The 24,257-nt window shown below is 42.9% G+C and overlaps 1 protein-coding gene across 1 annotated transcript in view; it reads right to left on the bottom strand.

The window, feature by feature from the left end:
- Positions 1 to 17,149, bottom strand: part of GPRIN3 (GPRIN family member 3) — a 69,663-nt gene extending 52,514 nt beyond the window's left edge. Inside the window, exon 1 of the mRNA XM_084786982.1 lies at positions 16,659 to 17,149. The gene's annotated coding sequence lies outside the window, so the exon portion shown is untranslated. The remainder of the gene's footprint in view (positions 1 to 16,658) is intronic.
- Positions 17,150 to 24,257: the final 7,108 nt, after the last annotated feature.

Here is a 24,257-nt window from a genome sequence, read left to right as displayed (position 1 = left end):
CTGTTCCAGTCTGAATGTGAGCATGGAAACTAAGCATATCTGAATCACAGACACCAGAGAATACATTACAAATGATGCTCACACATGTGTTCCCAGAGCACTAACATGGCGTTATCTTAGGTTGGCTCAAATCTAAGGTCCATTTTAACATGGTCAGGATAAGCATTTTCTTCAGATGACTCACATTTCTGACCTCAGAACTAGGAGGATGCTATTCTCTGAGTCACAATTCTAAGCTAGATTTTATTGTTTTTAATAATAAAGACAATTCATACACAGTTATATTTGCTCTTTTTACGGAGTACATATCTATGAATTCTGACATTTACTTAGAGTATAGCTATCACCATAATCAAAAGAATAGATATTTCTTGATTGACTGCCTCTGTTTTTGTGTGTGAGGTTTTTGTTGTTGTCTTCTTTCTTCCTTTTCCCCCCTTCCTTCCTTCCTTCTTTCCTTCCTTTCCTCTGCTGATGTTCAATACACATTAAATAGAAACCATACTTCAAAATTGGGTTCTGGTTGTTGTCCAGGCTGATGGCATGTAATAATAAACTGTGCTAAGATTCTGATGAGCAGCAGAGAGCCACAGGTCATTCAACTGTTCAAGAAAGGGAGGCAGCAGCCAGTACTGTCCATGCTCTATGTTGCTAAGCCATGAAAGCTTCTCAGTGAATCCAATACATTACACCCTAATGATGATTTAATGTAGATGGATCTTCATAACTGCATGGAAATCTAAGAACCATCGCCGTCCCAGGCCCTCAGGTATCCACTACCAAGAAGAGCCCCCAATGATTCATGTTCTTGCTTGTACTTGCTATTGTCACTTTTTTTTTTGTTTATTTGTGTGGGGTTTTTTTTTTGCCACTTTTAACTTAATTCCTGACACACTAAGCAGAAATATTGAAAACTTCACTTTTTAGACATATAATATTTCCACTTCTGTAGTAAGGCCACACTTTCAGCGCTCCCTCCTCTCTCTACTTGGCTAGTTCTATTATATCTTCTAGCATTTCGGGTAAGAAACAAGCCTTAGTTCTCCTGAACATATGATGCTTTGCCTCTCTAGACAAAGGGCAGGGTTTGTTAACAGGCAAGTGACAAGTGTCACAGGAGTGTTTTTGTAGGACCAGAGTGGATGGTCACATTCACCAACACAACTGGGGTATAAACGGTTGCTTAATTTATCTCTTTGGCATGGCAAAGGAAATTCAGTTAAGCCATGCATCTTCTGCCTTTTTTCATGGGTTTTAAATTTTTCAATGGTTTCCATGAATTCTTGTTGAAATAACACACTTTTATTTGCCTGCTTTAGGAAGGAGAAAATTGGGTGCTATAAATGAAATATTAAAATATTTCACTGTTAGATTTCCTGGGCCTACAAAAGATAAGAGACGTACTAAGTGGTTGCAAAAAGCAACCAGAGGCTCTGACAATATATTGGGTGTAAAACTGAGAACCATTGCATATCATTAGGGCTCTTTAGCTTCCATAATAAGTTTCCATTAAATCTTTCCTGTTCAGAGGCATATGGTGAGTTATCAAATATTTTTCTATACATGCCCATTAAAAATTATCATAGGAGCAGGAGAGATGGCTTTGCATTTAATAGCACCTATTGCTCTTGCAGACAGTCTGTAATTCCAGTTCCAGAGGATCCAATGAACTATTTTGTCTTCACCAACAACTGCATATATGTGGTATATATATATATATATATATATATATATATATATATATATATATATATCAGCAAAACACTCATGTGCATAAGTAAAAATAAATCTTCTTAAAATTATGGCAACAACACAAAATGAAATAGCATAAAGTTATTAAAATATGTCATTTCATTTTTTTACATTTTTGTGACAGGGACCTAAAATGTGCTTTTTTTTTTTTCAATCTATTCATATAAAAAATAGACAAGGACAGAGAAGATGGCTCAGTGGTAAGAATATTTGTGAAGACCTGAGTTTGAATCCTGAGCATCTGATAAAAACATGAAAATCTAGACATAGCTGCTGCAATCCCAGTGTTAGAGTGCAGTAAGGTGCATCCTGAGATCCCAATAGCCAACAGTCCAGCCAGAACTGTGAGCTTCTGGTTCAGTGAGAGTTATTTTCAAGGGAATGTGACTAGAAATAAGGGAAGGCAATGAATGTTCTGCTATGGCCTTTGCATACATGCTTATGCGCGCGCGCATGTGCGCGCGCGCGCACACACAAACACACACACACCATGTAATGAGCTGAAGAATTGGGACTCTGGTTTGTGCTAAGAGAACAGGAAAACTGCCAAGATAATTTGTCCTTTGGGTCAATAACTAGACTTAAAAAAACTATCTATCCATAATATGGAGTTAGGCATGGTGCTGCACGCCTGTGATCCCAGTACTCTGGGAGGCAGAAGCAGATGGATCTGTGTGAGTTTGAGTCCAGCCTGGTCTACAAAGTGAGTCCAGGATATTCAAGGCTACGTAGAAGAACCCTATCAGTAAAAAACGCGAGATAGAGAGAGAGAGACAGAGAGAGAGAGAGAGAGAGAGAGAGAGAGAGAGAAAGAAAGAGCAAAAACAAAAATCATTCTATCCCTAACATAAAATGGTGGCACAGGCCCATAACCATAGCACTCAGAAAGCTGAGGCAGGAGAAATGCCTTGAGTTCTACAGTCTGGGCTACAAAGTAAGTTCAAGGCCAGCTTGAATTACATAGTGAAACCTGTTTCACTCTCAAAAATTATCAACCAAGACACCAATCAACACACATAAACTACCAGAACTCTCTCCTTAAAATGTGTTCCAATAGCATGCTACTTGCAGTCATGTTTTGCTAACAATAAAATAGAACATTAAATGTTAGGAAACAACTCCAATTAATCAGGCGTATCACAGTGCACGTCCAGTAGACAAGTTCTGCTCTGGTTGTCTTACTTTCTTTGTGTACATTTTTAATATTTTACTTGTTGTTTGGATTTTATGCCTTAAAGGCAAGGGCCTTGCTTTCATCTCACACTCTCTACACTGGCACACAAATTAGTCCTTACTGAACATGAGTTGAAATTGGTAAAGTACAGACTTTGGCTTCCTGTTGTTCACCAAAGAAAAAAGAGCAGCAGTGTGCAAGCAGGCAACCACAACGGCCTGGGTCCTTTCCTGCTCTTCTCACTATTGCTTAGACACTCCGGCAGGAAACCACAGCTATTTCCCCTTCGCCAATTCAAATCACAGGGATTGCCAGGCAGCATAAAGCAGCTGTGACATTACACAGATGCTCGTACAAATGTATGTCCACTGTGCTCAAGAGCTTTTGAACATTTAGCAATGCTTTCTCGGGGGTGGGGGTGGGGGGCAAATTCCCAGAGGGAAAACAGCCCTAATATTAGTTACACCATAACCATTTATTTGGGGGTAATTTACATGAAAAAACAATCAAATGCTACTCAATTCTAATTTCCATCTCAGTGTAGCTGATTTTTAAAATTCCAAGAAACCAATAAACTTCCACATCTAACTCAGCCTTATGAAAATCTCCAAGTGAACAAAAACATATTACCTTATACCCCTAAATCAGTACTAGTTCCTGCCTTTGTGTCTAAAGTGGCTTCAGAGTCTGTGTGGCTTGCTGTGAAAATAGAGCGCCTTTGTCCGTGGTTATAATACTGTCCTTCAGAACACACCTTGAGGTTTGTGATATGAGTCTCCACAGTGCATGTTATCAATGAAGGAACTTCCTACTGAATATCTCTAAGCGTCCAGCAAGGACAAAGAGAGGATTTTGGCAGACACCCAGGGTTTTCAAGAGCTTAGTCTTCAGCGCGAGGGGCAGATGTTCACACTCACAGAACGCTGCAGACAGCAGCACCTAGCTCTCCAGCTTTCCTACGTGTCCAGACAACCTTAGGACAGTGGTCCTCAACCTCCCTAATGCTGCGGTCCTTTAACACAGTTTCTCATGTTGTGGTGACCCTCACCATAAAATTATTTTTGCTGCTGCTTCATAACTGTAATGTTGCTGCTGCTAGGAATCGCAGCGTAAATATCTGTTTTTCTATGGTTTTAGGTGATCCCTGTGAAACCGTTGTTTGACCCCCAAAGGGATCATGACCCACAGGTTGAGAACTGCTGCCCTAGAGCATGAAAGCTCCATGGGGGCACCTCCTTACAAATCCACCTAAAAGCGAAGAAAAGCAAACTTCCTGGTGAGTAGAAAGGTATAGGTAAGAAGGATGTGTATTGGAAAAGATGTCACAGGCACCTTAACTTCAGGAACCTGGAGCAAGGTTAAGGAAAAAACCATAAAGGACTGGGGGAAAGGGACAGGCATTGGAACTGACACCCGCAGTCGGGAGTGGATGGACATCTGAGGCCCGAAGCATGCCCTCCTCTGCCACGTCCACCTATCTGCCCAATTTACATTGATCTTCTCTCATATGCTACTTATCTAAATTAATTTCAGTGAATATTTTTATTCGGTAGACTTTAGCTGCTGACCTATTTAAATAGATTAGCTTCTGCATAAGGAATGCTACCTGTGAAATTACAGCTTTGGCCTGTGAGTCACATATTTTTAAAAGACATATTCATACTTTCATAACTGTTAAACTAAAGAAGTAAAACCTGTGCTCACTAAGTGGGTGTGTCACAAACCACTGGAAGTTTCCGGACACAGCAGGACAGTCTCCTGCCACCACCTCCTGCCACAGAGAGGGGATTGACGTGGTACAATGATGAGAGATTACCAGAGGGTGAGGGGCAAGACAAGACCGACCCTGAAGAGAATTCCTTCAATTTCTTATTTGCTAGAAAAATATCAATGATGTTTAAGAATAGTTAATTTTCATCTTCAAAGTTGACAGAGCTCAATATACTTCACCTTGACTACTGCCTCAGAATCAAGGCTTGGGCCTGGTGAAGTAGCTCACCGCATGTGAGGATGTGAAAGCCCTGGTTCGATAGTGACTCAAGACACAATAATGAAGACCTCAGTGTCTGCCCGGACTTGGCATTTAAAGAGTGACTCCAGCCTCCTGTGCAGAAAATCTTCTGTTTTCAGTTTTACGGAGAACACTAAGCTATTAGCTATCATGGGGGCATTGCTTAACGTTTCTGAGTAATGAACGTCTAAGATGAAAACAGCAACCTCGGAAACACCCGTTCTATAAATAGTCCCTAAGTCTAAAGTCCACGGCAAGTTCAACAAAGACACAGGCCTGGCTTTTTTTGCTAGGCATGCGAGTGTTCACGTGCTTGCGCACATGTGTGCACTGCCTGCGCACGTGACTTCAGGAAACACACTTAGTTTTGCTTTTAAGAAACAAAGAAATGCTGTTTGCTGAACACACGTGTTACCTGGATATTCTGATAAAGTCTTGTTTGCAGGTTTTATTGCCCACAAAATGATTTATGGACGTAAAAGGCTTTTTTCCTTGAACCTACCCACTTATTCAAAAATATGTCTTATGACTATTTCAGAAGTTCTCATATTTATTTTTAAAGTAACATGAAATGAAATCCAAGTTGGAAGAAAGCAGTCCATAAAATCCTGCCTACTCCTTCCTATGGGTGATGTGGCATGGCAGGGGGAAGCGCAGAGCTTTGTGGCCGCGTGACTCGATGCATGGAGCTCCCTCCAGTATAGTCTGCGAAACCCGTTTCCTCACTTCTAAAATTCCTCATTTTTTAAATTCTAGCTTTCATGAGAAATGAGTTCAGCAGAGTTCCACTGACAGGGAATCTGAAGGAACATTTTGAGAGCTGTATGAATTGTGTTGTGTATCTCACCCGTATTTTCAAGGGTAGATGGATAAAGGTAAGATGGCAAAGTGCTCCTCGTGCCTGGAGCCAGTGTTGCAAAGTTCCTCTCAGTTCCCACTCCTTTTTCACTCCACTTTACGTCTCCCAGACAGGTCTGGTTGCTCTTTCACCAGAGACGTGGCACCTTGCCCTCTTGGATGATAAGGCAAGCATACTGCCCTCCATGTTCGGGTTAAAAACAGGGTCAGTCACCCCAGGAAAACAGGAGAGGCCAGAGGCATGCATCATCACTTTAGTTGCCAGGCTGTGGCCCTGGAGAGGAGGCGCACAGAGAGGGTTGGGGGTGGGGGTGAGAGTATGGGTGGATACAAGTCTGGGACATTTTAAAGAGCAGCTACGGAAGTAGCTGGACATCGCCAGCATTCTGGCACGGGAGCCCAATAATGTGCCTCCAGGATAGATTGTCCCCAAGTCTGAGCAGCTGTCCAAACCGATGGTCTCTGAGCACTCTCAACATTTACTGGAGTATCACCAGCTACTCTAGCAGTGCTTTATCAGAATCCGGAGCTTCTCCAGCATCTGTCACACTATCTATGTTGTATTATTGTATTATCTTGATAATAAAATGATTTCTGTAGTGATGCCACTCTTGATGATTTCTAGATATTTTCTTGATGTTTCACTGAGGTTGTGACAAATCCACACAGAAAAGATTTCATGTGCTAGCCATCAGCAGAAATGGGAAGTTCTTTCTTCTTTTCTTTTCTTTTCTTTTCTTTCTTTCTTTCTTTCTTTCTTTCTTTCTCTCTCTCTCTCTCTCTCTCTCTCTCTCTCTCTCTCTCTCTCTCTCTCTCTCTCTTTTTCTAGACAGGGTTTCTCTGTGTAGCCTTGGCTGTCCTGGACTCCCTTTGTAGACCAGGCTGGCCTTGAACTCACAGCGATCCACCTGCCTCTTTCTCCCAAATGCTGGTATTAAAGGTGCGCGCCACCACCACCTGGCTGGGAAGGTTTTTCTTATGCCTCGATACTCTCACTTTGACTTGTTTCTTGTTTTAGCAGTTACAACATAGCTTTAGTATAGGGTTGAGGACACATGTGTCTGAGGTTTATTTTCTGAAGCATTTGGACTAGATTGAGAATAATTTTTAGCTTCCAGGCTGATGTCCCAGGGAGGAAAGGAGCACAGGTAAGGCAAGCATGTGGTCATACTGTGAAGATGAGCAAGAGCTCAGCTCAGTTACTGCTGTCTATGGGATGGAAGAGATCGAGGGAGAAAGGAGAGATGCTTGGTGTCAGGCTACTAGGGGACTTCCTGAGATCCTGGCCAGGAAAATGGCTCTTTGTAACTTTGGTGAATCATGGTTACCGACAGCGGTATTCCAGGAGTCTGGGGACTATCTAAATGCTTAGGCTGTTTCCTTCAACTCTAGATCCTAGCGCACAGCACTCAGGCTCAGGATGCTTCAACTAATGAGCCAATGAATTGCACTTCCTGCAATCTGGGCCTTTCCCAGCCACATTTAAAAAGCCAGCTCCAGAATAAGTCCAGGGATGCGTTTCTTTAATCTGTAAAGCGGAAGGGGCAGGCGTACCCCTAGTCCATCCTAGGGATCATTGTTACCTCCAGGGGCCCTCATTCAGAAGTCAAAAAACCCACAGGGACACTCTTTAATCAGCCACCACTGCAGTTTCAAATATCAAAGCAATCACTCAGAGAACTGGAGATCAGCTTCTTGACAAAAATATTAAACTTGTCCTACTTTTATTAGGAAAAATAACTATATCTGGGGAATTTTGTCACTCATGGCCGCCTCGCTGTTATTAACACATCTCATAGGGCATAGCACTTACAGTTATGTACTTCTTATGGCACAAGGAGACGCTATGTCTCCAGAGCCCAGAGTGGATATAGCCCCATGCCCTCTATCCCCGTCACCTGACACTATTCTCAACACTGTCTTCTTGGCATGACAGTGCCGACAACGTTTTTAGGATTAATAATTGGATGAGAGGATGCTTTTAGAAGTCAGGTAGGAGGCTTGGTGTGGGGGAGGCTTGCAAAGTCTTCGTGAGGAAGGGAAGGTGAGAAAGGAAGGGAGACTTAAGAAATGTTGAGGCAGCTTTTGCTACTTAAAGATGGCCTGAGAGTGCCAAGCAGAACAAAGCCCTGGATTTGATTCCCACTACCATAGAAAATCTGGTCATGGTAATGTATGCATTTCCCCAACATTCTGGATGTAGAGACAGGAAGATCAGAAGTTCGAGGTCATCTCAGCTATGCAGCTAGTTAGAGAACGGCCAGGGATACAGGAAACGTTTTTTTTTTTAAGCAAAAACAAACAAACAAAATAAGCAACGGGGCATTTTCTTCATGTGCAGTACAAATCCATCAATCCTGATGAATGTCATCTGGTCTTTACTCATATCAGTAGCACAATTCTGCTATCCAGTGCCAGCTGCCTTAGTGATTAGCTTCAGAGAAGGACTGTATGCATGCCCAGCAGTCATCTTAGAGAGCCAATCTCACCTCTCAAGGTCCAGTCAGGAACGGGGATGTGCTCCATGCTGCTCTTGCAAGTTTAACTCGAGTACCCCTACGCAAAAGATTAGGACTTGCTCTGGGCTTTCAGAAGGCTATGCAAATATGGCATATAAACATACCATGCTGTCTGTAACCACATGATACATTTAAAATTATGTAAAGCAATTCAAGATGAAATCTTAGCCATGGATCCTTTCAGAGGAAGAAAAGATAAATTATCGTAAAAAACTGATAATGATTTCAATTTTAAGACAGTTAAAATCATGCAAGCGGCCAGCCAACATAAATAAATAAGTGAATAAATGAATAATAAAACTCCTTACTCTGTTACTAATACACTAGGTCAAATCAATCTGCATTCATTAAGCTTTTATAGAATCTACATATTTTGAAGATGCAAACCTTTTAAGCTCACCAGTTTATGGGAGTTAGCTGTAAATGGGAAAATAATCTTTCTGCTTTGTTGAGACATGGAACCTTTGAGGTTTATGGTTCCTTAGGAATAGCCACTGCAGAGGTCCAAGACCTATACCTATGAGTTTTAAGTGCATTCAGAATCAAATGGAAGGAGTAAGTGCAAATGACTTACAGGAAACTTCAAGGTCAGAAGGACAGAAAGGGGAAGTGGAGACTGTAATAAAGTTATAGCACATGCAACTGTTTTGTGCCAGTCCAGACACCAAGGACCAGCATTTCATGTTTTTATAATAGATCTCATCCTTGGTTGTTGACTTAATGAAAAGCAAATACCTGCAGGCTACAATGCTTTCACTGGCTGGCTTGCAGACTGATGGGCTTCGGTTTCTAACCTGGTACCTAGGTCCCCAAATATGCGCTCCATGCACTTAAGAGCTCTGAAATGTTTCTTTTCTTCTGTTCTGAGAATCAACATAAAGACAGAAAAATCATGCCAAGGTGGCTGAGATTGCAAAGCTGTTTCACACGCCTGCTCAGAGCTCAGCTTCTATCCCCCTAACTGACAGGTCTCTCTTCTCTGACTGCTTTCAGAAAATGTCCAACCTGAAAACAAAACAAGAAGTAGCTGATAGATGAATTTTTTGAATGGTGTGCTTAAACAATTATATACTAAGCATATGTTAAAACATTCATGCTATAGATTCAACTATTTTGGACACAGTATCCACAAGAATACTGGAGCGGTTGTGGAAATAGCCAACTTCAAGCTATGATTGAGTGCACTGAGAAAACTGTCTTAGAAGAAACGAGCATTTATTTCTAAGTGCCATACTTCAAAGACAAAGACAAAATTTGAACAAAGTAGAACTCACAATGAATAGCACTCACATTTTTGGACAATTTATAAACGCTTATCGTGGGAAAGCACATCCTTATCACAAGCTAACATAGAAGGTGAACAACAAGAAACCTGTTTTATTCGGTATCTCTCTCCTACAGAGCCACAATTAAGAAGGAAAATCTGGAAGCGATGCCAAATTCTGCAACGTGGGAGAATTTGTGTAGTGTGCTCAGTAAGAGCAGGGTATGGACAGAGCCAGTGACACTTCAGAAATCAATGGCCCACAAATGCTGAAACAAAGGCATTCTGATTACTCAGAAAACAGAGTTAACGTGAACATCCTATTCCCTTAAGGATTACATTTAAGCAAAGTTGCATTCATTATAAAGAACTACTCGTTGATAGGATATGGTTACTTAACAGTGAGACTATTTATAATCAATAGCCCTGTAGAATAACAAAGAATTTACCATCTTGTTATGCTTCACAAACTAGGTCTCCCACTTCGATGTTTTTTTTTGAAATTCATGCTTAAAATACATTTTCTGAATCTTTCATTTTCTCTATAAAAATGCTAGATGCAAATGTGAGTGTGGAAGGAGGCTTGGATCTCCTATATCTGCCACACAGTCAGCAACACCATGGAGGTCCTAGAGATGCCCGTGGCTTAGTCTTTTTCCACTTTCTTTGGAATGGTTTTCTTGGTTTTGAAAGCATCATGGCTGTGAATCCCGACTACAACAAATTTCCTAGCAGTAGCAAGTGTGGTATGCAATGCCTTTAGGACCCAGGAATCAAGCATTCCAAATGGATCATCCAGCTGGTCTCCACAATTTTAATGACACCTTAAATCACAGGGACAGAGGTGGTGTGAAGTATAGCCAGCTCTGCCCACACAGTGGCCTTAGTGAGTACACTATACAAAGTCTCCACACTGAAAAAGTTGGTATTGCTTCTAGATTTTTCATTCTGAACTGTGGCTCCATAGGAGAGAGATACTCAATAAAACACAGAGATATTTTTCATTGTTCACCTTCCATTTTAGTTTGTGATAAGAAAGGCATACTTCACTCATCATCAATTTGGGAAGAAAGACTACGTAAGTAGGCTCTTCTGCCTCCAAGGTGGGGGCTCTAACAGCACCCCGCACCACACCACACCCACTGTCAATGCCATCCCTGGCCTGTGCCTGAGCTAAAGATAAGCTACAAATGTCACAAAATTTGGCTATCAGAATCTTTGGGTACCCTCTAGAAAGGAAGGACAGAAGGAAGGAAGGAAGGAAGGAAGAAAGGAAGGAAGGAAGGAAGGAAAGAAGGAAGGAAGAAAACATACTTCTAAGCTCCACCTCTGAATTTGGGATTGGGAACCGTGAGGTCATTTCATTTTGTTCTCTAGCCATGGGTGAGACATTATTGCCTGCTGGGCCTAAGTTATGCCTGGCTTCAAAATAAGACAATTCCATTAATTACAAGCTTGACCACTGGAGTTCTGTCTCTATGTTGCTAGTTTCAACACATGCCCAGTTAAAAAGGTGTGAGTGATTTTCACACTGGCATTCAACACATTAAGTCATTTAAACTGTAAGATGATATATACATTTACCCCATGGAATTCAAAAATGGCTTTTCAGTCCAAATGCAGCCTCCAAGATTCTAATCCCAAACCTTACTCATATTCCATTAGATTACTACTAACCTAAAGACTCTGCTACAGCAAAGGAGGATGAGTGTGGCGTCCAGGATAAAGTAGGAAAGCACACCTATTCTCATATTTGACTCCAAATTCATGCTGCAGAGCCTGTGCCCTGGCGCTGTTGTTCTGAGTAAAGGCAGAGACAGCTTCATTCGAAAGTGGTCAACATCATGATTTTATTCCAGAACAGACAGCAAGAGCTTGGAGTAAGTGAAAGGGCTTCTAGAGGCACAGAACCTTTCTGCTCGGGCTTTTTCTTGCCACCCACAGCAGAACATGCAGGGGCTAGCTGCATTTATACCTTCTTAATTTTTATTACACCTTATGGATTAATTGATTGATTGGTTGACAGATTGAGTATGGGGCAAGGCAAGATGCACTATCTGAATTTCTCCCCTTATAGCATGTGGGAACAGAAGTCAGGTCACTGGGTTCAGCGGCGAGGGCCTTTATCCACTGAGCCATCTTGCCAACCCAAGAAGTTCACACAAACATGTTTAAACACTACGCTAAGGTGACATTCAAAACACAAAACCACCAAAGGAAAGAAAATGTGGCCTCTGCTATGCTTCCCTCTGAGGCTTTCGCTCACTGCTTAGCAGTGGTGCCGGGCCTGGGATTCTGCTCACGATGGGTGCTTGCTTTTTGACTTGTGACAGCCACCTGGCCAATCCCTGCTCTGTGTTCCACTGACTGTAGCTGTGTTCTGAGAAGTGAGTCATGTTACCCTGTGGTACATCTTGTCAATAGTCAGTAGTTCCGTTATCATATTCATCTGAATCCAGGCCTAACCAGGAAATGATGGCAACAGGGGGGCGCGGAAAGTCAAGAAAGGACAGACTTGTGCTGTGGTGACTATTCTAGCTAGGTTTTTTCTTAAAGTAGAAGTATTAAGAAAATAAGTTTTATATATAAAATAATAAATAACACAAGATGCTATATATGAAGAAATAGAGAACATGATATCAGTTGTAGGGAGGTGAGGAGGGATGGAAACTGTAGGGAAAATGATGTATAGCAGAAGACCTAAGGTCTGTAGAAAGAACAGGTTTAAAGATCTTGGGTACCACATGAAGGCTGTCGTCAATAGCTGTGTACAATATTCTATAGCTTTGCTACATTAGAGCGTGTTGCTGTTGCCAGGCAGGGCGTCAGGAGGACGGAGAGGAGGATTCATGTGTTGATGGTTTCTCTAATAGTAAATATCTATTTTTAACATGTCTTCCTTACTACTCTTTTCTCCATACTCATTCAATCCAACCGCCATTCATGAACTAACTTAAGCTCCATTTCCTTGCTGAAGCTTCTCAGATGAAACCCACACCAAGGACCACGCCCTCTGAGTTCCTGGTGACAAGTTTGGTCAGGTCTGTGTGTTGCCTTTCTCGGGGATGGAGCTCTGCTGCTCAGCACTGCGTGTAAAAGCCTGTGTGGGGATCTCTTAGTCTGTCTCCTGCAGCTTGCAAACTGGAAGGCTCTCTCTCTATCACCCAAAGCAGCAGCACCCAGACTGCTCAGAATGTGGGGAGCAGGAGGTACACCCTTACCTCATGGTTCATTACGTACCTACATGCAAACATACCATTTAAAAGACCCCTGGGCAGCATCTACTCTTGTATGTTATCTTACTCACTGGTCTATTCAAGAATAAAAATGCTAATTACGTTCACTAAACTGATTCCATGGTCATTTGGTACCTGAAGTGTTTAGAGGGTCACTAACTCATCACCATGGGCTTGATGTAACTATTTCTCTTGCTTAAAAGTGATTGAAAACTTCTTTGCCTTTTGGGTGCTCTTTCATCCATTTCCTAGAGTTAACTGTCACTTGTTGATGGCGTTTGCCCATTTGCCTTTTGTAGTTATTTGGGATATATTTAAATGCTTTGGTCTAACACTAGTATCCATCTATTATCCCCGAGTTATGTTATCATGAAAATAAGATTATCAAGCTAGGTATGGTAGTGCATACCTATATTGACACCACTTGAGAGGCTGAGGCAGGAGGATTGGTGACTTTGAGGGCATTCTGTGACCCAGAGCAAATACTGACCACGTCCCCAGGATGGGGAGGCCTGGTGGCACTCAGAGGAAGGATAGCAGGCTACCAAGAAGAGACTTGATACCCTATGAGCATATACAGGGGGAAGAGGTCCCCCTCAGTCACAGTCATAGGGGAAGGGAGTAAGGGGAAAATGGGAGGGAGGGAGGAATGGGAGGATACAAGGGATGGGAGAACAACTGAGATGTAATATGAATAAATTAATAAAATATATTTTTAAAAAGTAGGTACTTCTAAGTGGTCAAACACAAATTCAACTCCCTATTTGAAATGCTAATTCTATGTAAATTTCACAAGCCTCATATTATTAAAAGTTCCCGTTGTTTTGCAAAAAAAAAAAAAAAAAAAGGGCAAATACAAATGGGGGGGGGAAGGAAACAGAAAACGTATACTGTACTTCTAAAACTCATTTCTATAAACTCAATCTCTCTTCCCTAATTTAATTTCACAACATGCGAAGTGGCGACAGACACTGGGGGTGAAGCAGCTGAGCCACAGAAAGTCATGACTTACTCAAAGGCCCATCTCTCCTCTGACGAGACAACTGCAAAGGAACTTAACTATCTCTTAACTGTATCTCTTTGGAGGACATGATGTGGGTAAGCACAATTGATCGAGAGCAAGCCTCGGTATGAATGGATTCGTTGTCTCCAAACAGACGGGCTTCCGGAAGGCTAAGGTAGAAGCCTTCTGGCCTGAACGTGGGGATACAGACTCTGCCCCCTTCTGTCTCCCCATCTTCTTCTGCCTTTATGTACTCAGAGGGTTGCCTTCCTGGGCCTCTGCCTACTTAAGGCCCTTCCTGCTTCTCTTAACCAGGAGCAGCAGCTCTCACTGCTCTGGTTCCTGGGAAAGTCGCCTTGTGCTCCCCTCAACCTGGCATCTGAAGCTCCTTCCCTGCAGCACCTTAGCTGCCACCATCTGTCTCTTCATTAAGTGTTGTAAGCTTGGACCGAGCCTTCTTTATTCTTGTATTTCACATTCGAGGGCCATGCGTTGTTCAAGAAAAATGCATGTTGACTGAACGAACGAGCAAGTGGCTGGCTGGCTGAATGGAGGAGCACATCGAAGACAGAAGCAGAGCCAGGGAGAGCCCCGCCCCCGCGCAAGCTGTGATGGAAATTGTGCCCTCCCTGTCTAGAGCCAGGATTTCACTATTTTGTCATTCCCTGACTGGTACTGAAAGGCTTCCCTCTGAGTTGCAGACTCTGTGACAATGCACTCACAGTGAAGGGCAGCTGTAATAGCTCTCTTTTTTTCTATTTTTTTTTTGGGGGGGGCTCACATTCGAGAGTGAGCTTTCTCGCTGTAGCTCTTGCTATCCTCTACTTGCTTTGTAGACCAGGCTGTCCTTGAACTCCCAGATATCTGTCTGCCTCTGCCTCCTCAGGTGCTGGGAGGTGTGTGCCACCATGCCCAGCTCAGGATAGCTGTATCTTAAATATATATTTTCAAGCATATTTCAGGCATTGTCAAGAAAATTTTGCAAGAACAAACAATTATGCCAGGAGGGTCTTTTGAGGCCACATAAGCATGCTACTGGAAGCCCATTTCCTCAGCAACTGAAGATGCCCTGTTTAGCCAGTGCTTCAGCCCTCCACCGTGGGAGAGTGCGCCATGCTGTGTGTGCTGTGCGGTGCCATGTTCACAAGGTGATTGCTCACCACAGGACCATAGGCTACATGTGTCTCCTTGAGTTCCTGGACAGTTTCAGAAACTCCTTTCAGTGACTGAGCATCAAGCCTCAGGATGGCAGTGGTGATTACTACATTGTTTTCCTGTTTACCATCAATACAGTCCCCACACTAAACACGCATACCACTCAAACTTGAAAAAAAAAACAACCAAACACATTATTTGTCACTCTTCCTCAAAGAAGATTCTCTACGAAAGCTCTGGCCATTGGAGGAGAGCAGTAGAAAAGATTTTTCTTCTTCTTCTTCTTCTTTGTGCTGTGACTCATGTATCTTTTTCCCCACAAACTGTTACTCAGGGCGGGCCAGTGGTGAACACAAAGGGAAGGAAAGAATAGTTTACAACTGGAAAATAGGCTCATTTGGGAGAAGTATGCTCAAAGCATTATCAAGGTAAAATATGCAGAAGCACCAACAAGAGCAAACAAAAGCCCACGCAAGAACTGTGTAAATATTTCATGAAGCTAAGCCTTAATCACTCTCTCCCCAAATCTTTCTGGTGTTGTAAACACTTCAGTTTCTTCCAGTCCTCTCATGACCCAGATTCCATGAAAAAAAAATAATTAAAATGAAGACATAGAGACCTATGGATCTTGAACAAATGTGTTGTGAAAACGGAAGGAAGCAAACACCTTCAGAAAAGGTGGCTGCTAGCTGGGTGGCTAGCTAAAAGCTCCCTTCTTTCCCACCCCCTCCAGGATCGTGCGCCCCCACCCCACCCCACCTTTTCAGCTGCTCTGACATCATCCTAACCTTGAACTGCCTACATGCAACCAGTGATCTCCCTTAACACCCCTTCAAAAGCCCTTAAAGCAGGATGTGCCTTTGCTGCCTTCCCTCCACCCCAGTTTACTTTCCAGAGCCTCCCCCTTTCTCCTCCCCTTTGGTCCGCTGTCTAAAATCTTGCCCACGTCTTTTCCGTTTGTCTGGGAAGCAAGACACAGCAAGGTTTGCTGTGTACTGGATGAACATCTCAGACCCTTGCTATAATCTACCCGGAGAAGGCTTGGTTTCTCACCTCTAGTCTCTACCTTGATTTAATACGGTTCCAAAGTTCACCTCTAGGCACTGAACTCGCTGACAATGACTTCCCTTTATCAGCCTCAGCCCGACCTTCCTCTTCTCCCCCTTTCTACGTCAAGAAGAAATATTTATGCAAATACATTAGTGCGTACATACATACATACATGTAAACGCGAGCGTATTATGAGTGGGTTTTTTTTTACAAGAAATAATCATAGCAAAATAATAAAAATCACACACACACACACACACACACACACACACACACACACACACACACAAAAGCACATTTACGCCCCTTTTCGAATATTCGCTGTGTGCATATCCTACTGACTAGTATTCCCAGCTCAGAAGCAGCCAGCGGTTTCTTTCAGAAATTTACCTTTGGGTCAAAGCTTAGGTAGCAATAACCTTGCAGGGAAACGCATCACCTGCGGAGTGCATTGCCCCTCCTGGGAAGCGGATGGGCTGGGGACGTAAGCAACAGGCAAAGGATCCACGAACAAAAAGTGGAACCGAATTCCTCTTTCCTCAGCACAGGGCATTTTGCCAGGCTCCTGTCCCCAAGGCTGGCCACTGGGCCAGGTGGCCGCAGGGGGCAGCTCCTTCCGGGCGGCGGGTTGCTTACCTGCTCCGGCGGGCGCGCTGTTCCCCGCTGGGCCGATGCCTGCTCGGCAGTGCTGGGCTTCTGGTCGCTCGCGAATTTCCAGCCCTGGCTCGGCCACACGGCTGCTGGGGGACCCGCGCGGTCCGCTGCAGCCAGGAGCCAGCTCTGTGCGATCAGGAACTGAGATTACTATGCCAAGAGCTGAGGCGGCTCTGGAGCCGGGCGGAGACCAGCAGCTCCGCCGCTTGGCGCCGAGCCAGCATGGAGGTGGAGTTCACGTGCGGGCAGATCCGCGCCAGCGAGGCGCGCCCCTCCGCCGAGGCCAGGCCCCAGCAGCTAGTCCCGGCTGCAGCTTGGCAGGCAGCAGCCTCCTGGCCAACCGAGCTCCGCCCTAGACCGCCCTCTCCGGGCCTCGCACCGGGAGCCTATCTCCTGCGGGGGAGCTCAGAGGACAGGCTAGCTGTGCTTCTGCTGCAGGGGGGACTAGTGACAGATGGAAAGTTAAGAAGGAGATTAAGGAAGAGGGCTGGGTACCCAGAGCCACTCACGAGGAAGTCTGGCCCTTACTGCCTCCAGCAAGTCAGTAGTATACCCACTGTCTGGGTATAGTGGAGTAGGTGGCTCCTTATAAAGTCATGTGCAGTGTCTGCAAGCAAGCCTACCACAGGCGTTTAATATGTTCTAAAACGGACAATATCTTAAGTAGTTAGAGTTGTCACTGTAATAAACATCCCCGATAACTCTCTCCAATGGTGTGGATGGCTTTGGACACAGCCCCTCTGAGCTGATGCTGCAACACTGAGTAGGTAGTGTGCAGTCTAGTGAGCTGCTATAGATGGTGCTAAATAACACCACAAGCACTATTATAACGAGTATTTGTTTGCAAATTTTGCAGCTATAATTCTCACAGCTTCTTATTAAGGGGGCGTTACTCTTTGCTTGGAAACTTCGCTTAAGACTGGGCTAGTAACCAGCATGGCTGGGATTCAAACCTCTCAAAGAAATACTCTCTCAGCTAGTACTCAGGGTTTACCCAGGGATCCTGTTGAGATATCTGTTGCAGGGCCCAAGGATACGAATTTTGTTTTTTGTTTTGTTTCGTTTATTTTTATTTTTTATTTTTTTAAACAGTTCGGTCATTAGGCCAGGGAATTTAAGTATGTTTCCTTGGTGTTGGTTGTAAGTACTTCCTGAAGGTGGATTAAGAAGGATTTTCAGAAGTTGTGTCTTGGCTCTTGAGAAAAGAAGTGGAAAGCAGTTCTCAAGTTTCCTTTTGGTTGAAGGAGGAAGGGAATGAAAACCGGTGCTAGTGGCCCCGGTCACTCCTGAAATCGTTGCTCAGAAGAGAGGCTGGAATGAGGGACGCTGTTTCCAGGTTCTTAGCCTCGCAACCAAGGAACTGAAAGTTGCTTACTGAATTGTAAACAAAGCAAGATGAGTTTAGTCAGAGGGAAGTGGCAATGCAGAGTCCTAGAGGGACCAACAGCGCAACGGACCACATGAGTGAGAGAGTACGCGAAGCCTAATTGTTGTTTGGGACTTCCTTTTGTAGGTTCAGTTGAAGAAGATCTGTTTCCTAAGGGGCATAATGTGTGTGGTTCTCTATTTTGATTGACAAGTAAGATTTATAATATTCACTTCTACACATTATTTCTTCCCATAATACACATTATTTCAATCATATACGTGTTCAGCTAATGGGTAGGCAAAGTCTCTTTTGCCATGTAAGGTAAAACAGGAACAGGTCGCGATGGTCAGTCAGGGAGTATACAGCATCTTTATTCCATCTTCCAGCTGCACAGAGCAAGTCCGACCATTTCTGCTAAGCTTCACTCCTGTCGTTCTTCTGCTAATGTTTCAGACTGTTGGGAAGTTTCTTCAACTTAAGCACTCATATGAAAGTCATTCAAATATGAGTACTGGCAAGAAATCCCCCCCAGTGCTACACAGAGGACATATAGGGTAACAGTCAGCAAGAGACAGAAAAGATTTAGACATTCAGGTGACTCTTTTTTGTTTGTTTGTTTGTTTTTGTTTTTATTAATTTATTCAGATGACATCTACATTTTTATCCCCATGCTTGTCTCTTCCTGTTCCTCCCTCCCTCCCTCTTTCACCCTATTCCCCTTCCCTAGGTCTGTGACAGAAGGGGACATCCTCCTCCACCATATGGTAATAGCCTATCAAGTCCCAGCTTGGTAGCATTCTTATTCTTTCTGAGTCCTACCAGGCCTCCCCACCAAGGGGAAGTGGTCAAATATGGGGCACCAGTGTTCATGTCAGAGTCAGTCCTCACTCTCCACATGACTGTGAATAATGCCCTGTCCCTTGGCTAGACCTGAGTAGGGGTTCAATATTTACTGCATGTATTATCTTTGGTTGGTGCAGCGGCTTGAGCAGACACCCCCACTGGGTCCAGCTCTGACCATCATGATGTTCTTCTTATAGGTTTCTAGGACCCTCTGGATCCTTCTATTTCCCTAGTCTCCAATACTTCTCTCACCTAGAGTCCCAATAGGAGGTCCCAGCACCTACCCCGATCTCCTGGTAAGTGAAGACCTTCAGGGGACATCAGGTGATTCTTAAGTAGCTCTCTGAATTCTTCTGGAATCCCATCTTCATCAATACAGGAGTTCTCATGTTTCTGCCTCTGGCAGCACACAGATGAAAGAGAAATGGAGTTGTTACAAACAGAAACAAAACAAGTGTGCTGCCAATGCAGTCAGAGAAGGTTTTCAGAATAATGTGGGTCCTGGAGAGGGCTCAGAGGTTAAGAGCACTGCTTGCTCTTCCAAAGGTGCTGAGTTCAAATCCCAGCAACCACATGATGGCTCACAACCATCTCCAATGAAATCTGGTGCCCTCCTCTGGCCTGAAGGTGTTACCTGCAGACAGAACACTGTATACTAAATAAATACATCTTTACAAACAAAAAAAAACAAAAAGAATAATGGTAAAATGAAACACCAGACACAATAGGAAGCATTGTTAAATGCCCCCTACACTCAGGACCTTTATAGACAAGAGCTGTGGTTTTGTTGAGGATGCAGAAATCATGAAAAATGGATCCTCAAGGATTTGGAGAGAAAACTTAAAAGGGATAGGTGATGCCCTGTCCTCCAGCTGGTGGCACTATTTGCAGAGTCTGTAGAACCTTTGCAACCGAGGTCCTTATGGGAAGGCCTTGAGGGCCACAGCCTGCCCCTATTTTCAGTTGATTTCTGCTTCCTTCATCTCTCAGTTAGGGTTTCTATTGCTACAACAGACTGACTATGACAAGTTTTGTAAGGAAATATTTATTTGGGGCCAGATTACAGTTCAGAGGCTTAGTTCATTATCATCATGGCAGGAAGCATGGCCGGCAGACACGGTTCTAGAGAGGTAGCAGAGAGTTCTGCATCCAGATGGGCAGGCAGCAAGAAGAGAGAGTGATCCACTGGTCCTAGCTTCAGCTTCTAAAAGCCCAAAGCTTACTCTAGTGAGACCTTTCCTCCAAAAAGGCAATTCCCCCTCCAACGAGCCTACAACGGTCTATGGGACCATTTTCATTTAGAGAACCATACTTCCTAACCCACCAAGCTTTGCTCAGGCTGCACTTCAAGCTGTTGTCAACCAAGTCTGAAACATCTCAATTGCTGCCTAGCCATGGGCGACTGTGCCCTTTAACCTGTAAGCCCAAATTAACCTCTCCTGCCTTAAACCATTGTGATCATGTATACAAGGCAGGTCACTAGTACATATTGTATGCAGTTCTTTGTTGCATCTCTGCCTTGTATAATATTGTGGCGCTAAAAGGTTTCAAATTATTTGTTAAGTAAATCATTGTCCTCAACTTACTAATTAGGAAACCAAAACTTAAAATATTCAAATGACCTGTACAGTGTCCAGCAGATATTTGTTGGCTTTACCATGGCTAAAATTCAATGTCCAGCCCAACAACTTCTTATGACCTTATTTTTTAAATGAAAGGCATTACTGATGCGCAGGGGTTAAAATACATTTAAATATGTAATAATTTTAGACTAAAATTTTCTCTAAAGGCCATGTCTTTCCTTGGGTGCATTTTTTTTAGCTGGGCCATCGGGAAACAATGGCAGTGCACACAGACACACAAACAATACTATGTAAACCAACATTCTCTGCATGCATAAGCACATGAACAGAAATACACATACAGCATGTAAACACACATATGCATAACATATATATCCATAAATACAGAAATGCACAAGCCATGTGCCATTGGCAATGCCATCATGTTGGTCTACAGGTGATCCATGCGTGTGTTGTTACTTGCTGGATCTCTTTTGCTTTCAGGACACAGCTTCTCTATCTTTTACATGCCTCTACTCTGCTTCATATTGGACTCACATAGAATTGTTACCACATCTGCAAGATGGCTGCATCTTTCCAAAAATCATGTTACAAGTCATGCTCAAGACAAGAAGAAAATCCTGGTGGAGAAGAATCCTTCTGCTCTTTGTTCAAAAAGAAAACAATATTTTCTAGGACTAGCTGTCCTACCCTCAAGACATTTTCTGTAACTTGGTCATCAGATCATTCATGAAGTTTGTGAGAAATGGAGGAAGGGGGTTGCTTTGATCTCTTGAAGAGAGCCATGTTATTGCTTCAGTGGGAATGTGCCTTCCATTAAACAGGGACAAAGAAGAGGCCCTCATAGGAATCAGCAGCTGCACTGAAGACTCATGTTGAAGACAGTCTTCATATAGCCTGAGTACCATGCTGGGTTCTTCTTTCCTTCCTTCCTTCCTTCCTGTCAGCATGACCTAAACTAGGGTCATCTAGGAAAAGGGAACCTCAAGAGAGAGACTGTCTTCATAACACTGGCCTGAGGGCATGGCTGAGGGGCATTTTTGTTGACTAAGGATTGCTGTGGGAGACCCAGTTCACTGTGGGAGTTACATTTTTGGGCAGCTGATCCTGGGTTATATAGGAAAGCAAGCCAAAGCCATGCAGAGCAAACCAGGTAGCAATATTTCTCTATGGCCCCTGCTTCACTTCCTGGTTTCAGGTTTCTCGCTAAGTTCCTGCATTAACTTCCCCCAGTGATGGACTGTGACAGAAATATAATCCAAATACCCTATCCTCCTCCAAGTGGTGTTCTGTCAGTGTTTTAAAAATAAATTGAGGTAAAACCTGGGACCAAGAGTAGTGATTTATTGTAATGGACTTGACTATAATTTTTGTTTTAGTTGAGAGATGAGTATATGTGGATGAATTTTGAGATTTTTTTTGTCAGGAAATGTCCATTGAGTGCTCACAGATTAGTTATTATGAGAGTTTGGAAGATCAGACTGTTGAGAGAGGTTTAGACAACAAAGTCCATACTTGTGAAGTTTCAGAAGGAAATTTTAGAGTATCTAAAAAGTAGCATTGGTTTATTAATGAGTGGAATCAACACTTCCCTGGGATAATAGGTGTTGGTTAGCTGAGACTAGCGAATCACCTGTGATTAGCAGGAGACCAGTGTCGTTAAGGCTAGTCTGGAAAGCATTCCTCGAGGTCAGAATACAGGAGCTATGGTCCGCTGTGGGTAAGGTTCACATCAAGCTGTTGGCAAATCGTGCATATGGATCTCCCACATGGTACTGATTTTTGAAGGCATGAAAGATTCTTGGTGTGTGCCTGATACTTGGCACTGTGAGAGGTGTGCGATGGGAGTGGGGGTAATTGGTGAAGGTGCAGTCTCCATTGCAGTGGAGACCCCAGCAGACTCATATTTGTGATGCTAGGACTGTGGGTTGACCATTAAGGACACCATATGCTTGGAGTTAAATGGCCTAGCCTTACCAGATAAGCTCTGTGTGTGTGAGAGAGAGGCAGGGGCGTGGGGGAGAGGGAGAGGAAGAGGAAGACACACACACACACACATACACACACACAGAGAGAGAGAGAGAGAGAGAGAGAGAGAGAGAGAGAGAGAGAGAGAGAGAGAGAAGCGGGAGACTACCAAAGCCCTTTGGACTATAGAAGTTCATGAGTGATTGAATTCCACATGCTGAACACAGAGCTACAATAAATATATAATTTATACTTCTAGATTTTGGATTTTGCCTTTATCTGATTGTAACTGTGCCCTGGTTCTTTCCTCTTTAAGTAAGAAAGTACAAAACTTGTATTTTGTTTTTTGTTTTTTTAAGTGTTTTATATGAGTCAAATGTTAAGAAATTAGATGTTTAAAAAGACTTTAGACTTTTAAAATATTGGGCTTTTAAAAGATTATGGGCTATTAAAAGTTGGATGTATTTTGTATTGTGATAGTAATATGATGTCTTGTGGACAAGTAAAGGCTGTAGTTTGATAGTGATTTGTTTTTGAGGCAAGTTGAAAAGCAGCCAATTTGTTTGTGGGGCATTTTCTTGATTAGTGATTGATGTGAGAGGACCAACTTACCGTGAGTGGTATTATTCCATGGCAGTTGTTCCTGGGTTTATTTATTTATCTATTTATTTATTTACTGAGTTCCTGCTTTAGCTTTCTTCAGTGATGAACTATGACTTAGAAGTATAAGCCAAATATTCTATCCTCTACAAAGTTGTTTTTGCTCAATGTTTGGTTTTAGCAAGAGAAAATAAAGACAAACACATTTTAGATTTCTGGAAGAAAATGCCAAGTTTGCATGTCAGGCTTTCTGCTTATTTATTTTTCCTATCTCTCTTTCACCCTTTATCTTTCCCCATCCTTCTCCTCCTCATTTTCTCCTTTCCTTCTTTGCCTCTTTCTTAGCTTCATACTACCGCAAGAATATTCCTGAAACAACTTATCAAGACAAAATGTTTGTTTAGTCAACAACTGAAGGTTCAAATTAAGTAACTGTGATGAAGGCAGCAGGTAATAATGGCAAGAGCAGATGTGGGAACAAGTGATTTTATCCCTAGCCAGAGAACAGATGAGGAAAAATTCCTTGAAAAAATGACCCTTAGCTCCTCTCACTCACATGCCCCACCTCTTAAACTTTCTATTATTCTAAAACTTTTACCTTGGAAACCATGGCTTTTAGAAATACAGTGTTGGGTGGCACTGACCAATTTCTTAGAAGTCTCAATCCACCACTTTGTTAGATAGTAAATAACCTCTCTGAGAACAAATGTTTGTGGGGCTCAGCATTTTACTTATTTTGTCAATGTTCTATCACCATTGGAATAATCTTGAGGTGAGCTCTTTCAACTGATTGGATAACTGATTCACATAGTTGCTTATTCTGTTTTTAACTTGCTGTTTCTAACTCACATTATTCTCACAACATTGACTTCTATAACACGTTAGTATATCCTTCTATAACACATTAGTATATCCTTCTAGGATACCATCATTAACTTTTAGTTTTGCCCAGTCATACTTCTCATAGAAATGTCCCTTTATCATGGTGATTTGTATAAGAAACTTTGTGATACTTTCTGGAGAAATACTTAAGGTAGTGTATTGAAATACAGAGGAAGAAATTTACTGTGAGCAACTGGTTTTGTGAATGTGGAGGTCAAGTAGTCCCACGATCTGCCATCTGCAAGCTAGGGGCCCAGGAAATCTACTGGTAGAACTGCAGTTCAACCCCAAGAGGACTGAGAACCAGAGTGCTAATGTATAAGGGGAGGGATGCCC

This window comes from Acomys minous (assembly GCF_964271855.1).
Source record: "Acomys minous genome assembly, chromosome: 6".
Classification (NCBI taxonomy): Eukaryota; Metazoa; Chordata; class Mammalia; order Rodentia; family Muridae; genus Acomys; species Acomys minous.
This window is presented reverse-complemented; position numbering and strand designations above follow the sequence as displayed.